Source organism: Heptranchias perlo, chromosome 9 (genome assembly GCF_035084215.1).
Source record: "Heptranchias perlo isolate sHepPer1 chromosome 9, sHepPer1.hap1, whole genome shotgun sequence".
Taxonomy (NCBI): domain Eukaryota; kingdom Metazoa; phylum Chordata; class Chondrichthyes; order Hexanchiformes; family Hexanchidae; genus Heptranchias; species Heptranchias perlo.
Window position 1 is genome coordinate 48,370,805 of NC_090333.1, and position 15,674 is coordinate 48,386,478.

Below are 15,674 nucleotides of genomic sequence, written 5' to 3' on the forward strand. Positions count from 1 at the left end.
AGGAGAAAGTCAAGGAAAGGGAATTGCAATTAGAAATGTTGAAATTGGAGGCTGAGAAAGAGCAACACAAACGGGAAGAAGAGTGACAATGAGAGCAATGCAGTTCTCAAGAAGAGAGGGAACAATGTGAATTCGAGGCCAAAGAAAGGGAGAAAGAGTTTGCCATGTCCTTAAAGTGGTCGAGAAACGTGTGTCAACAGCATGTCTGGTAAGTGTGGTTTGCAGAACTCGGGGCCCGCCATTTTATTAAATCAAATCTTATTCTAAAATTAACGAGGGGGATGATATTTACATCCGGGCACTTGAATTGTTAGCAGCTCACCACAAATGAGACAAAAATAAATGGGCCTACTGACTCATAGGGGCTAATTTCAACCTGCGAGATTGGGTGGGTGGGTAGTGAAGATCATTGGTTTTTGTAGTGCGAGTGCAACCCGGCTCCAACGCGCCCACTTCCAGGTTTAACGGGGGTGGATTTGAATGCGTGCGCGCAGCCGAAACCTGAAAGTCGTGTCCCCAATTACTGCTGGCGGGCGGGTACTTAGTGCGTCAATTAAGATCGTTGAGGTAGTTCAGGTAGGTTTTTTTAAAATTGATTCTTAAACAGAAACAAATTTAACTTCCGCTGCATGGGTTTCCCAAGTCTTCTGAATCTCACTACTGAAATGAAGGTGAGATTCAGCGGAAGTTGATTTGGATTTTTAAACCTGTGATTGACCCATCAATAAAAGCTCAGGCATTGCAGCTGGCCTCTCAGTTCTCTCAGGCAGACATTTGACTGAGATTTCTTGTGTTGAGATATCTTTAGCAAAACTTTAGAGCCTCTCAAACTGACAAGATCACGATGGGGGGAGCGCAATGGAGGTATTCAAGAGGACATCTGAGGAGGAGGAAAATGACCATCCACAGCAGCCATGTCGTGCTGTGTTGGGATCGGCAGGTGTATAAGAGAGATATGCACAACACAGATCTGGAGAACAGCAGAGAGAAGAGCAATGGAGGGCCGAGGTCGCAGGAGGCACCACCCACATGAGAGAGTGTCCACAGGCAGAGGCTGAGCTTCCTGGAACTCTCTGAGGAGCAGTGCCTACACAGGCTCAGATTGAGTCAGCAGGTGGTCGCAGACATCTGCAGCCTCCTACAAGAAGAGCTGCTCCCTGCTGGACCTGGCTGGATACGCATTGCCTGTCACAATAAAAGTAACCACAGCCCTCAATTTTTTTGCCTCTAGGTCCTTCCAGTGTGCTACCAGGGACATCTCCAGGGTCTCTCTGTTGTCTGCACATAAATGTATAAGGCAGGTAAAGGATGGGTTGTTTGTCAGGGCGTCCGATTACACAAACTTCCCCTCGACTGCATCAGCGAGAATGAGTGGCCAGTCAGTTTCGCCTCTCTGGCTGGCTTCCCACAGGTGCAGGGCACCATTGATTGCAGACACATGGCAATCCAAGGACTACCACATGAACCAGGAGTCTTTATAAACTGAAAGGGCTTTCACTCCATTAATGCACAGCTGGTGTGCAACCACAGGAAGAGATTTCTGCAGGCATGCGCCAGATTCACTGGGAGCTGTCATGATGTGTTCATTTTGTGCCAGTCCAACATTCCAGACCTCTTCCTACCAGGAGTCAGACTTAAGGGCTGGCTCATAGGGGACAAGGGATACCCCCTTCAAACTTGGCTCGTGATATCTGTGAGGAATCCCACCAATGAGGCGCAAGAGCGCTACAACGAGAGCCACATGACCACCAGGTCTGTCATCGAGCAAGCCATCGGCACGTTGAAGATGCAGTTCATGTACCTAGATAGGTCTGGAGGCGCCCTTCAGTACTCGCCAATGAGGGCGTCCAGAATCATAGTGGTTGCTGCATCCTGCACAGCATAGCGCAGCAGAGAGGTTTACAGGCGGAGGAGGACGAAGGCACTCGTCAATAATCTTCTGTTGGCAACAACATTGAAGGAGGAGGAGGAGGAGGAGGAGGAGGAAACTGATGATGGTGCACCTATCACTGGACCAGCCACACACATTGCTGCTCGTCTCTCACAGGTTCTCTAATCGCGGTAGCAAAAGAGAGACGTTGAGATACTCAGGCCGGATGGCACAACCATCACCACCAACCCCCTCCTCCGCTCCCCTCCCCCCAACGTTGCACAAAATAGTCCTTCTACCATGCAAACACCCACTGCACATCTGCCCAATGGGTACCGTCATGTATTGAAATTCATCATGAAGCAAATGAAAGGGCGACTTCACACTCAGGACGCAATAATGGCCAAGATGTGGAAGTAGTGCTAATCAATACATTTAATGTGCCAATATGAAAGAAAGAAAACTTAACAACATAACATTTCTTCAAACACCCCTGGTGAACTACAATTTCTTTAACTGACGCTTCTGGCGTTTCTGCATGGTGCATACCCTGTGGCTTCAGCAGAGGGAGAGACAGGCTGCTCAGATCTCTGCCCTAACTGCTGAGATGCTTTTGGCCTATGACCTCTGGGTTTTGGAGCCTGTGAAGGCCCCACCAAAGATTGCTCCACCTGCACCTGTGGGGCAATGGGAGAGACGTGTGAGTGCTTTGAGTGGAGATCCCACTTCCATGTCTCTTTTCACCATCATCCCTCTCCCGGGCCGGCGCCACCTCACTCCCACCACTCTGATGGAGAGCAGCTTATGCAGATCAGTGATGTGTTGTAAGCACACAGATAAGGTATCTGTCATTCTGTTCAAGGCTGCAGACATGCTGCCTTCCAAACTATGCACAGCCGTGGTCATGGCCTGCATAGGCTAATTTGTGAGCCGTGCTTGAAGCTCCATGGAGGCGGCCACTCTCCCCATGGCAGACATTCTCGCAATTACCCATGACATCATTTCACTACTGTTGGAGTTGGACTCCACCATCCTCTCCGCTGTTGGAGTTGGACTCCTCCATCCTCTCCGCTGTTGGAGTTGGACTCCTCCATCCTCTCCGCTGTTGGAGTTGGACTCCTCCATCCTCTCCGCTGTTGGAGTTGGACTCCTCCATCCTCTCCGCTGTTGGAGTTGGACTCCTCCATCCTCTCCGCTGTTGGAGTTGGACTCCTCCATCCTCTCCGCTGTTGGAGTTGGACTCCTCCATCCTCTCCGCTGTTGGAGTTGGACTCCTCCATCCTCTCCGCTGTTGGAGTTGGACTCCTCCATCCTCTCCGCTGTTGGAGTTGGACTCCTCCATCCTCTCCGCTGTTGGAGTTGGACTCCTCCATCCTCTCCGCTGTTGGAGTTGGACTCCTCCATCCTCTCCGCTGTTGGAGTTGGACTCCTCCATCCTCTCCGCTATTGTGGTGGACTCTTCCATCCTCTCCGCTATTGTGGTGGACTCTTCCATCCTCTTCGCTATTGTGGAGAGTGTGCTTGGTACATCTGCCAATACTTCGCAAAGTTGCAGCTGTACCTCTATCATTCTCATTCTCAACGATGACCCTCGGGGTTCAGCTTCTGTGTCCAGCTGAGCAGAGCTTGGAGAAGAGTGCGCCCTCTGATGTGGACTCTCTACAGCTGCCTCTGCCACCAGTATCTGTTCTTGCTCACTTGTGAGTTGTGAATCACCAGGTGGAAACCCAGCTAACTGTCTATCAGGTCCCACCGAAGTGTAAGTATCTGCACTGGTGTATGGCTGTACCTCCTGTAACGGTGCACCCTCAGAAGGAATGAGGAGCTCTGAGACGTCATGCATCTCTGCACGTTTTTCATGTATGCGTGAAGGTCCTAGAAGACAAAAGAAAGCGATATGAGTTAGTCATTGGCAAAGTAACAATCTCGACCATCACCATACTGAGGTCTGTCCCAGTTCAGTCATTGATGAAATAAAGTCATCATGTGTGTGAAAGATGTTTAAGTTCTGTCACCAGGCATCTGCGGGATCCCAGTCTCTCCATCTCTGATGGATAGGGATGGAAATGTGTCACTTATCTCCATGGCCTCCTTCTGGGCATCTGTTAGCTGCACTATTTGTGGAGGGCCTCCTCCAGTCCTCTCCCTTGCGTTTTGTGCTCTCTTCTCCTACAAGGGGCGAAAGAACAGAGCTGTGAGTGACTGATGGTCACGTATTCATCCGATGGATGCAGTGCATTGGGTGAGGTTGAGTATCAGACAGATGTACGCGTGAAGGTCCCGCATAAAGATTGGGGTGAGTGGCAGTGGTGGATGAATACACTGGGAGGTGAGCAAATGCATAGAAAGTGAAGATGGGTGTTGCTAAAACTTAAGTGGTATGAGGAGTGATGTAATGGAGTAGGCTTGCCAAGACAGAATGATAGGTGGGGTGTTGTATTCCACAGGATGTAGGTGAATCAGCAACTCTACTCACCTTTCCTGACCTGGTTAGGTCATTAAACCGCTTCCTGGACTGCAGCCAAGACCTGAGCACCATGCTACTGCTGCTCACCTCTTCTGCCACCTCCAGCCACGTCTTCTTGGTGGCACAACCAGGTTTCTTCCTCCCATCACTTGGGTAAATGACCTCCCTCCTGGTTCTCATTGCACCCAGCAGTACTTCAAGGGAAGCATCTGAGAACCTGGGTGCTGCCCTTGCTCTCTTGGAATCCAAGCTTTATTTCCTCCTTTTCTTCTCAAATCCATTTTTAAATTGGCCCTTTAAATAGTGCACTTTAGATTACGTTATCCAGGTGCGCAGTACGCCCGCTGCGCAGCTTGGAGACGCAAAACCTGGAAGCAAAAATAATTGCCTTCAATTGAGTTGCAATCGCAGATTCCAACGCGTTTAATTCACGTCCGGGTTTCCCACGCGAAATTCTATCCCCACCCTGTTCTCGTCCCAGCTCCAAGTAAAAATTACGCCCATAATGTCGCTCAATGGAAAAGTGCTTGCAGAATTGTAACAGGATCAGGAAATGGGTTTTTACTAGAAAGAACTTTATTCTTTCCTGTGTTACTCCACAATAAGTAAACAAACTGAAGTTTATGACCAAAAACAGGAAGCATGGAAACTCTCATCATATTTCTATTTTTTCCTCTCCTCTAATCCCCCCATCTCTCCTGAAGCTGCTGACTTGCTCAGCTATGACTTGATGTGTATCAGCAACCTTCCAACGTCTTGTCCAAGTGGCCATTGTCAATATGCGAGCCCAGTTGACAGGCTATTCGACCAACATAGCTGAGCCTGAAGCTGTTCTCAGCTACCACCCACGTGCATGGTTTTCCAGTGGAGGTTGCTGAGTAACGATCAGAAATGGGAACTCCGATTGATTTTTACCTCCCTAAGACAGTGGAACTGAGGGCAACTGGTATCTGGGGCATGATTTTAAAAGAAATCTGCGGGTGTGTTGGGGGCGGGGCAAAGAAAATCGGGTTTTTTTGGAGTGGGCAGGAATCCCGCACTGCTCCTGAACGTGGAAGTCAATTGCCGGTCAGATGATATTTAAACCACTAAATCAAGTACTTAAAGTACTTGAAATGTCCAGAAATCTAATTTTTAAAAAAAATTCATTCATGGGATGTGGGCGTCACTGGCGAGGCCAGCATTTATTGCCCATCCATAATTGCCCTTGAGAAGGTGGTGGTGAGCCGCCTTCTTGAACTGCTGCAGTCCGTGTGGTGAAGGTTCTCCCACAGTGCTGTTAAGTAGGGAGTTCCAGGATTTTGACCCAGCGACGATGAAGGAACGGCGATATATTTCCAAGTCAGGATGGTGTGTGACTTGGAGGGGAACGTGCAGGTGGTGTTGTTCCCATGTGCCTGCTGCTCTTGTCCTTCTAGGTGGTAGAGGTCTTGGGTTTGGGAGGTGCTGTTGAACAAGCCTTGGCGAGTTGCTGCAGTGCATCCTGAGGATGGTGCACACTGCAGCCACTGTCCGCCGGTGGTGAAGGAAGTGAATGTTTAGGGTGGTGGATGGGGTGCCAATCAAGTGGGCTGCTTTGTCCTGGATGGTGTCGAGCTTCTTGAGTGTTGTTGGAGCTGCACTCATCCAAGCAAGTGGAGAGTATTCCATCACACTCCTGACTTGTGCCTTGTAGATGGTGGAAAGGCTTTGGGGAGTCAGGAGGCGAGTCACTCGCCGCAGAATACCCAGCCTCTGACCTGCTCTTGCAGCCACAGTATTTATGTGGCTGGTCCAGTTAAGTTTCTGGTCAATAATGACCCCCAGGATGTTATTGGTGGGGGATTTGGCGATGGTAATGCCGTTGAATATCAAGGGGAGGTGGTTAGACTCTCTCTTGTTGGAGATGGTCATTGCCTGGCACTTGTCTGGCACGAATGTTACTTGCCACTTATGAGCCCAAGCCTGGATGTTGTCCAGGTCTTGCTGCATGCGGGCTCGGACTGCTTCATTATCTGAGGGGTTGCGAATGGAACTGAACACTGTGCAATCATCTGCGAACATCCTCATTTCTGACCTTATGATGGAGGGAAGGTCATTGATGAAGCAGCTGAAGATGGTTGGGCCTAGGACACTGCCCTGAGGAACTCCTGCAGCAATGTATTGGGGCTGAGATGATTGGCCTCCAACAAACGCTACCATCTTCCTTTGTGCTAGGTATGACTCCAGCCACTGGAGAGTTTTCCCCCTAATTCCCATTGACTTCAATTTTACTAGGGCTCCTTGGTGCCACAGTCGGTGAAATGCTGCCTTGATGTCAAGGGCAGTCACTCTCACCTCACCTCTGGAATTCAGCTCATTTGTCCATGTTTGGACCAAGGCTGTAATGAGATCTGGAGCCGAGCGGTCCTGGCGGAACCCAAACTGAGCATCGGTGAGCAGGTTATTGGTGAGTAAGTGCCGCTTAATAGCACTGTCGACGACACCTTCCATCACTTTGCTGATGATTGAGAGTAGACTGATGGGGCGGTAATTGGCCGGATTGGATTTGTCCTGCTTTTTGTGGACAGGACATACCTGGGCAATTTTCCACATTGTCGGGTAGATCCAGTGTTGTATCTGTACTGGAACAGCTTGGCTAGTTCTGGAACACAAGCCTTCAGCACTACAGCCGGGATGTTGTCAGGGCCCATAGCCTTTGCTGTGTCTAGCGCACTCAGCCATTTCTTGATATCACGTGGAGTGAATCGAATTGGCTGAAGTCAATATTGCCTTCAACAATAAAGGCAAGCGATTTTAACGCTGCCTCAACGTGTTTCCTGCACTGTGTGAAACACGGCATTGGGAAGTAGTCGGGTTTCAGCCGGCAGCCGTTTGGACCTTTAAATCCCTGTTTGACAAATGGGGATAAAAGGTGAGTTATTGCAGCAGGGCACTCATTTCTGTCAGACAAGCTTTTGGCTGGGAGATCTTTGTGTTTACACTGAAAATTCTTGGTTTCCACTCAGAATTGTTCTGTTTACACATTTTTACCAACTTTTCGGACCCCCTCAAACTCATACCATCAGGATTGGGGGGGCGGGGGGGGTGGTGGTGGCGCCATGGCTGCATTCACCAGTACATCCGAGGACGAGGAACATCGCCATCCTCACCAGGCACGGTGTGCACTTTCATCACTTGTAGCTCGACAATACGCGCCACGCCACAGTCACCTGCACAAGAGCACAGAGGGCAACAAAAGAGGGTGCGACGTCGCAGGAGGCACTACCCTCGTCAGAGGGTCTACAGACCGAGGCTCAACTTCCTGGACCTCTCTGAGGAGCAGTGCATATGGAGGCTCAGAGTGAGTCACCAGGTGGTCGCAGACATCTGCAGCCTCCTTCATGCCGAGCTGCTCCCGGCTGGGCCTGGTGGCATCTCATTACCCGTCGCTGTTAAAGTGACCATGTCTTCGCCTCCAGATCATTCCAGGGTGCCACCGGTGACATCGCCGGGGTCTCTCGGTCGTCTGCTCACAAGTGCATAAGGCAGGTCACCGACTGCTTGTTTTGCAGAGCCTCGCAATACATCAATTTCCCCATGGACGACCTCAGCCAGACGGGGAGGGCAGTGGGATTCCACTCTGTGTCCTGGCTTACCACATGTACACGGTGCAATCGATTGCATGCATTTGGCAATCTGAGCACCTCCACACGAGTCAGGACTGTTCATCAACAGAAAGGGTTATCACTCCATCAACACTCAGCTCGTTTGTGACCACTGCAAAAGAATTCTTCACGTGTGTGTGAGATTCCCTGGTAGTTGCCACGACCCATTCATTCTGAGGGAATGCAACATTCCGGACCTCATCCACGCACCAAACAGCCTTAAGGACTGGCTCCTCGGGGACAAGGGATACCCCCTGCACATGTGGCTGATGACACCTCTGAGGAACCCCATCAGCGAGCAACAGTGTCGATACAACGACAGCCACATCGCTACCAGGTCTGTAATTGAACATGCGATAGGACTGCTGAAGATGTGATTTCGGTGCCTCGATCGTTCTGGGGGAGCGCTTCAATGCGCACCAGCGAGAGTGGGTCACGTTATAGTAGTGTGTTGTGTCCTGCAGAACATGGTGCAACAGAGAGGGATACCGGTTGATGAGGCCCCATGTCCTCATCCAGCATCCACATCTACAATCAACATTGAGGAGAAGCAGGAGGGGGAGGAGGACGATCCCATTGGCAGAGCAGTGGCTCACCTGGCTGCTCGTGAGGCCAGGGAGTCACTCATATGTGAACGGTTCTCATAAGATCACAAAGTGAGAAGAGTCCAGTCTTCACCCCCCAACCCCCCCCCCCCCCCCCCCCTGCACAAAACAATCCTGCAACTACACATACACTCACTGTAAGGTCACCCACTGGGTGGCATCAAGTGTCGCCATTCATGATGAAGCACATGAAAGGGCGCTATCACAAAAGGCAGTCAAGAATGGGCATGATGTGGCAGTAGTGGTGAGAATGATATAATTTAATGTGACTTTAACAAAAAACGAATATAAATGAAAACATGACAGTCTGTCAAACACCCTTGTGCAAACCCTTTGTGATCACAAATCTTTAGCCTTTCTCTTCCTATTACTTCTACGTGGTGCATCCTTCGTTGGCCTTCATTGCAAGAGGATTTGAGTACAGGAGCAAGGATGTCTTACTGCAGTTATACAGGGCCTTGGTGAGACCATGCCTGGAGTATTGTGTGCAGTTTTGGTCTCCTTACCTAAGAAAGGATATACTTGCCATAGAGGGAGTGCAACGAAGGTTCACCAGGCTGATTCCTGGGATGGCAGGACTGTCGTATGAGGAGAGTTTGGGTCGACTCGGCCTGTATTCACTCGAGTTTAGAAAAATAAGAGGGGATCTCATTGAAACATATAAAATCCTGACAGCTAGACAGACTGGTACAGGGAGGATATTTCCCCTGGCTGGAGGGTCCAGAACGAAGGGTCACAGTCTCAGGATACAGGGTAGGACATTTAGAACTGAGAGGAGGAGAAATTTCTTCACTCAGAGGGTGGTGAACCTGTGAAATTCTCTACCACAGAAGGCTGTGGAGGCCAAGTCACTGAATATATTTAAGATGGAGCTGGATAGATTTCTAGACTCAAAAGGCATCAAGGGGTATGGGGAGAGAGCGGGAATATGTTATTGAGATAGAGGATCAGCCATGATCATATTGAATGGCGGAGCAGGCTCAAAGGGCCGAGTGGCCTACTCCTGCTCCTATTTTCTATTTTTCTATCCCCTGTGGCTGCAGCAGAGGTAGTGGCAGGTTGCTCATGTCCATGCCCGGACTGCTTAGATGCTTTCGGCCTGTGCCCTCTGGGTTTTGGAGTCCATGAGGACCCCGCCAAAGACTGCTCCACCTGAACCTGGAGGACATGACTGATGCCTTGGAAGCCCAGTTGTAAAGTTTCTGTCTGCCTGTTTAAGGCAGCAGAATGTTGTTCACCGTGAGTCCAGACGGCCGTTGTCGGGGCCTGAATGGATTTATATATGAGCTATGCTTGAAGCTTAACGGAGGCTGGCCTTCTTTCCATTGCAGACATTCCCGCAGTTACCTGCGACACTATCTCAGACATTCCCGCAGTTACCTGCGACACTATCTCAGACATTCCCGCAGTTACCTGCGACACTATCTCAGACATTCCCGCAGTTACCTGCGACACTATCTCAGACATTCCCGCAGTTACCTGCGACACTATCTCAGACATTCCCGCAGTTACCTGCGACACTATCTCAGACATTCCCGCAGTTACCTGCGACACTATCTCAGACATTCCCGCAGTTACCTGCGACACTATCTCAGACATTCCCGCAGTTACCTGCGACACTATCTCAGACATTCCCGCAGTTACCTGCGACACTATCTCAGAGATTCCCTCACGTACCTGTGCCACCATTCCACTAATGCAGGAGGTGGACTCCTCCATCCTCGCTGGTAATGCGGAGAGTGTGCGTGGCACCTGTTCCAGTACCTCGCAAATGTGCTGCTGTCCCTCGATCATTCTTCTTTTAAAGGATGGCCCCCGGGGTTCAGCATCTGCGTCCAGCTGAGCAGAGCCTGGAGAGGAGTGCTCCCACCGACGCGGACTCTCCACAGCTGCCCCTGCCACCAGTGTCTGCTTGTGCTCACTTGTGTGTGGTGACTCACCAGGTGCCAACCCAACTAACTGACTATTGGGACCCACCGAGGTGTGAGTATCTGCACTGGTGGATGGCTTGCTAAGATGTGACGGTGCGCCCTCAGAAGCCGGGAGCTCCTCTGAGGAATCGCCCTCTCCCGTCACTGCTGTTGTTGAAGTGCCTGTAAGAGAACAGAAGGCAATATTAAGCATCATCACAGATGTGTCATGTTGCAATGAGCATACTGAGCTGTTCAACATGCCAATCATTATTAACATCAACTCATGTTGTGTGTGATGAATGTTAAAGTTTTGTCACCAGGCATTTGTGGGGTGACAGTCTCGGTGTCCCCGACGGACAGGCACTCGAGGGTGCAGCTAATCTCCAGGGCCTCCTCCTCTGCCTCCGTGAGGACCTCTATTTGTTGTGGCCCCCCTCCAGTCCTCGCCCTCTCGCGTTCATTTTGTGCTCTCTTCTAGAAGGGGAGAAAGTAGAGACGTGAGAGTGAGTGATGGTGAAATGGTCAGCCGATGAATGCATTGCTTTGGGTGAGGCTGACCTTAAAAGAGGTGCATCAGAGGGTGAGTATCAGACAGAGACATCACATTGGATCAGGATTGGGGTGAGTGGTAGTGGTGGGGTCACAAATGGGGAGGTCAGGAAGTGCTCAGGAAGTGAAGGTAAGTTGAGGATGAGCCTTAAGTGGGTGTGAGGAGTGATGTGATGGAGTAGTCTTGGCAGTGCAGAATGGGGTGGGGGGGTGATGTGTGACCCCTGTCATCCTTCCACCTTATTGAAATCATGCCCCTGATATCAGCTAACTCAACACTGATCAGGGACAAATCTGGGTCTATATGGCTCAGCTACTCAATGGGTTAACTCACTGAACCAGTGGGAGAGAACTCCTTATCTCCCTTGACCCTTGTTTTAGTCTCTCTCTGCCACATACTTTCTAAGGCTGAGAGGTGCACCTGTTTCCAGATTTCATTAACTCCATTCTGACGTCCACTTCCAGGAGGTGTCAAAGTACATCCCATGGAAGACTTTTCTTTTGATTTTTCTCTCCTTTCATCCTGTAGGAAAGTGCTTGGTATATCCCAGAAGCTGAAATTGGTTCTCCACGACAGTGGCAGGTAACCTGCTGTCAGCGGGATGCTGCTTCAGGCACTCTTGCAGAAAAGCAATGCTCCCCTTTAACTGGTTGCAGCCATGGTAAACCTATCAGGAGTGGTATTACTGTTCCAACTCTGCCCTGTAGAACAAACAAGGGCCTGGCAGGATATTGCAGCTGGTTAGGGGTGGATTCACTTGGGAGGTCAAATTCCCACTCTGCCACTAACCTGCAAAGGGGAGAAGTTTTCCAAACAAGTCTGCGTAAAACATTGGACTGAGCTCACATGGAGTAATGTGCACAATATTAGTCACTGGTGTTAATTGAGACCTTGGATTATCCACTTCAGATATGAAGAAAGACTATGGAAATTGAGACTGTTTTACACTGGAGAAAAGAAGGCTAAGGGAGGCATTATTTAGGTATTCAAAGTTCTAAACAATAAAGACAAATTCAACCCTATTAATGTAATGCTATAGAGAACTGGATATATATGTAGCATAGAGAGGGAGTTAGGGGTATGAGAGATAGTGTATAGTATTTTTAAAACTCTTAGATTGGCCAGATGGACCACAGTGATCTCTTTCCCTATATGTGGGTCTTGGCAGTACCAGTGGGAAGAAGCTTTAACTGAAGACCAGGTGCTTCTGTGCAGAGAGGAATTGAAGAATCAGAGGACAAGCAGAGCCTTCCTGTTGTTGCGTAGCTCTGAGCAGCAAGTTCAGTAATGGCACTGACCTAAAGCGTGGGACTAGGTGGCCTGCTCAACTAGGGATTGTGCACACCACTGGGAAAGCAAGAAAAAACAAAGGAAGAAAATCCGCTCAATTTTTAATGCTATTATCAGGTTAATGTCAGAAACAGTAAATGTTGTGCTTGAGCGCCACCAGCTGGTTACAAATAATATTTCAATTACACTTTCCCTTATAGAAAAGGCTGTTCTCTCTACCAACTTAAGCCAAGAGAGTAAAGAATGTGTTGATGCAGACAAAAGGGACAGGGGATGGAGTGGGAGTGCAGATTGGGGAATAGTGACACAAGCATGACAGTACCTCAGCCAACTGTGTTTAACATTTCAGACCAAGGGTATCACAGTTGCAGCATTTGTCCAACAGATGACATTCAATGGCTGCATTGAGTTGCTGTAGGACAGGATAATTACAGTAAATAGAGTTTTCAATAGTTAGAAGACGGGAGAGGAATTCCCCCAGTTGGTAAATGTGCTACCCAGTGCAGAACTGAGCTTTACCAATTGGGCAGGTCCTAGATTTGATCCTGGTCTGAGTTAGCTGATCTCAGCCAGAGTTGGAGTAGAGTTACTACAGCTGATCTGAGCACCCTGGATAGGGATGGAGAATCAGCCAGGGTACTCCTACCCGAATCACTATCAAGTGACCCCTGCTGGAAGGTGCACATATGTGGTCTTTGGCTGAGGACAGGGCCAGGCTTGGTATATAGGCCTCTGAAGTTGGAATAACTTGCTGGGACTTGGGCGAGGTACTGGAGAGGGAATGGAACCATATCCCAGCAAACAGTCTGCACCATCAGAAGAGGGCAAAATGGAAAAGAATATTCAGGGATATTTATTATTTTTACTCTATTGGAAATACTCTTCCTGCTACACGTTCATATTTTGACACCGATAAATCATGTGACCCAGATAAACAACGTTAGTGACAGGTTTTGCATATGTCCTCTACAGGAAATAGCTGAGACCTGGCATTGAATTTGAAAATGACTAGAATAAAAAATTTTTAAGAAAGAAAACCAAATAGAAGGAGATCAATAAGTTGAGGAAAGTATTTCACCAAATGCACTACAGTGGCAACATTTGTGCCACAAAAACACCACTTGATAAAAATGAGTCCTGGTTCTTCTGTACCCCCCTCCCACAATCATCAACGCTCCTCTTTTAAAAAGCAATGACTTGATTGAGGTGACCTGATTTCTATAGTAATAGGGTCATTATCTGATATGTTCAATATATTAACCTATGACTTATTTCTGACTTTATAGCTTATTTATATTTTAATTAATGCTATTGCACTAATACTGATACCGTAGATCAACTTGAATCAAAAACAAATTTGATGCCTATTCTTTGGACTTTATTCTGATGTCTTATATTTCAAAATGTTTTGTAAACTTCCATCAGCAACATGAAAAGGAAGATATAACTCCTATAAACTCTGCTTAGTGTTTGTGTCATATTTCAGATAGGAAAATAGGTTAAATCATTTTTGCCAGATTTTTACTTTGTTTTCCAATTGCTTTTTTGAAAAACTGAAGACTTCCAAAACACACATAAAAGGCATGTACATGATAAGAGTTTAACTTGAAATAGAAAAACTTCAAAACCTGTCACATGAACAAGATATGAACTGAACAATGGTATTTCTTACCAAAAAAAAAACCCAAAGGGAATTCGATAGCTTACGGCACTGATTTCTTTTTATTATTGGGAAACCTAGGTGATAGGCCAAGGCCTCTAGTACAGGGCAGCAGTAAGTTGAAAAGAGTAGGGGAAAAAAACAAGATAAATCAAGAAGTAGTGGTTCGGTAATGACAGGGTTGAGTTATTGTAGATTATAGGAGAAAGTGAAGACTGAGGGAGGTGAGGGGTTGCATGGTTTCGAAGTCCTGCGATCTTCTTCTCAGCGGTCAAACTTAATGTTCCAGAGTCAGAAAACATGACACCTAAAAGTTAACCAGCAGCCTGAAATGACAAACCAGCAACTAACCTGTAAGTAAACGCCTGATCCCTTTCACTAACTCTGGTGAAGGATCCTTCCTGCCTGTTAGTGCCATGAGTTGCTGGGCGAGTTATTGAGGTGGGGGAGTTCGTTTGTGGGGGAGAGGGAGAATTCAGGGAGGGTTCCTTCTTCTGACTGCTATCCAGTGACCAACGCTGGAAAGTGTGTCTATGTATGGATGTTGGGTGAGTACAGGATTGAACTCCGATGTGATGCCTCCACAGTCAAAATCCTGCCAAGACTCACTGTCAAGGTTCACACCTGAAAAATGGCCACTTGGATGAGGTATCTGGAGAGCTGCTGGCACCCATGGGATTGTGCCCCAACAGGAGTCATCACCTTCAGGAGAGGACAGGAGGAGAGGGGAAAATGCTGAAAATTTGATGATGTATGGAAGAGGTAAGGAGGCCATATTCTCTGAGCTGGAGCTTGGATATAATCCTAGCATAGTTGCTATTTTTTTAAGACTCCATCAAGCGATGATTTTCAGAAAAATAACAAAATGTCGTATCATCTGTCAAAACCCCCTCAAACAGTTACCAAAACTAAACTTTTCTCCAGACAACTTGAATAAATGCATGACCTAGTCATTAACTTGGTGATAAAGAAATAGTTTTAATTTTGTTTGGCACACAAACCTATTTGTTTTAGGAGCAAAAGTTTAACTTGGTTCTATTTAGTTTGTAACCATGTGGGATCCTCCAGATGACTTTTCAACCACTCTTAGGGAGATTTAAACTGAATGCTCAAGACCTGTAGGGAGGGATTAGAAAAGGGAAGTCGGTGGTGTGGAGGCACAGCTTGGGCACTGACGTGATGTGATGTGATGGGATGTGGGTTTGCCTTTATGGTCCCCTCCATATGCCAACTTCTTAATCTCAGTCACACCATTGTGCTAAGATGCCAAGAGAAGAACATAACAACATAAGAAATAGGAGCAGGAGTAGGCCATACTGCCCCTCGAGCCTGCTCCGCTCTTCAATAAGATCATGGCTGATCTTTGACCTCAACTCCACTTTCCTGTCCGATCCCCAAAGAAGGTCAGTTAGTTCCCCAGAAAGAGAGAGGGGAAATCAGTGGGTTACCACAACTTACTCAGCACTGCCTCCTAGTGGCTGGCTTCAAAGTGTCATTTAGAGCAGTCTGCTCACTGATGGTCCTTGTTATGGGGACAGAGTAACTGAGAAAGGAGTCTTCCCTTTAGCAAAAAAAATGCAAGCACTCTCTTTATTTTTATATATCATTTTCGATGCTGAATTTACAGCTGTTTCTTTCCTTAACCCCTTCCCGTCCTTTTATTTCCTTTAAATTTTCTTGCCATTCTATTATA

At 48.0% G+C, this 15,674-nt stretch overlaps 1 long non-coding RNA gene across 4 annotated transcripts in view; it reads left to right on the forward strand.

Annotated features, from left to right (window-relative positions):
- Positions 1-15,674, forward strand: part of LOC137325017 (uncharacterized) — a 59,232-nt gene that overhangs the window by 38,589 nt on the left and 4,969 nt on the right. For all 4 annotated transcript variants that reach the window (XR_010963775.1, XR_010963774.1, XR_010963776.1 and 1 more), the window contains exon 4: positions 14,569-14,743. This is a non-coding gene — a long non-coding RNA (uncharacterized lncRNA). The remainder of the gene's footprint in view (positions 1-14,568; positions 14,744-15,674) is intronic.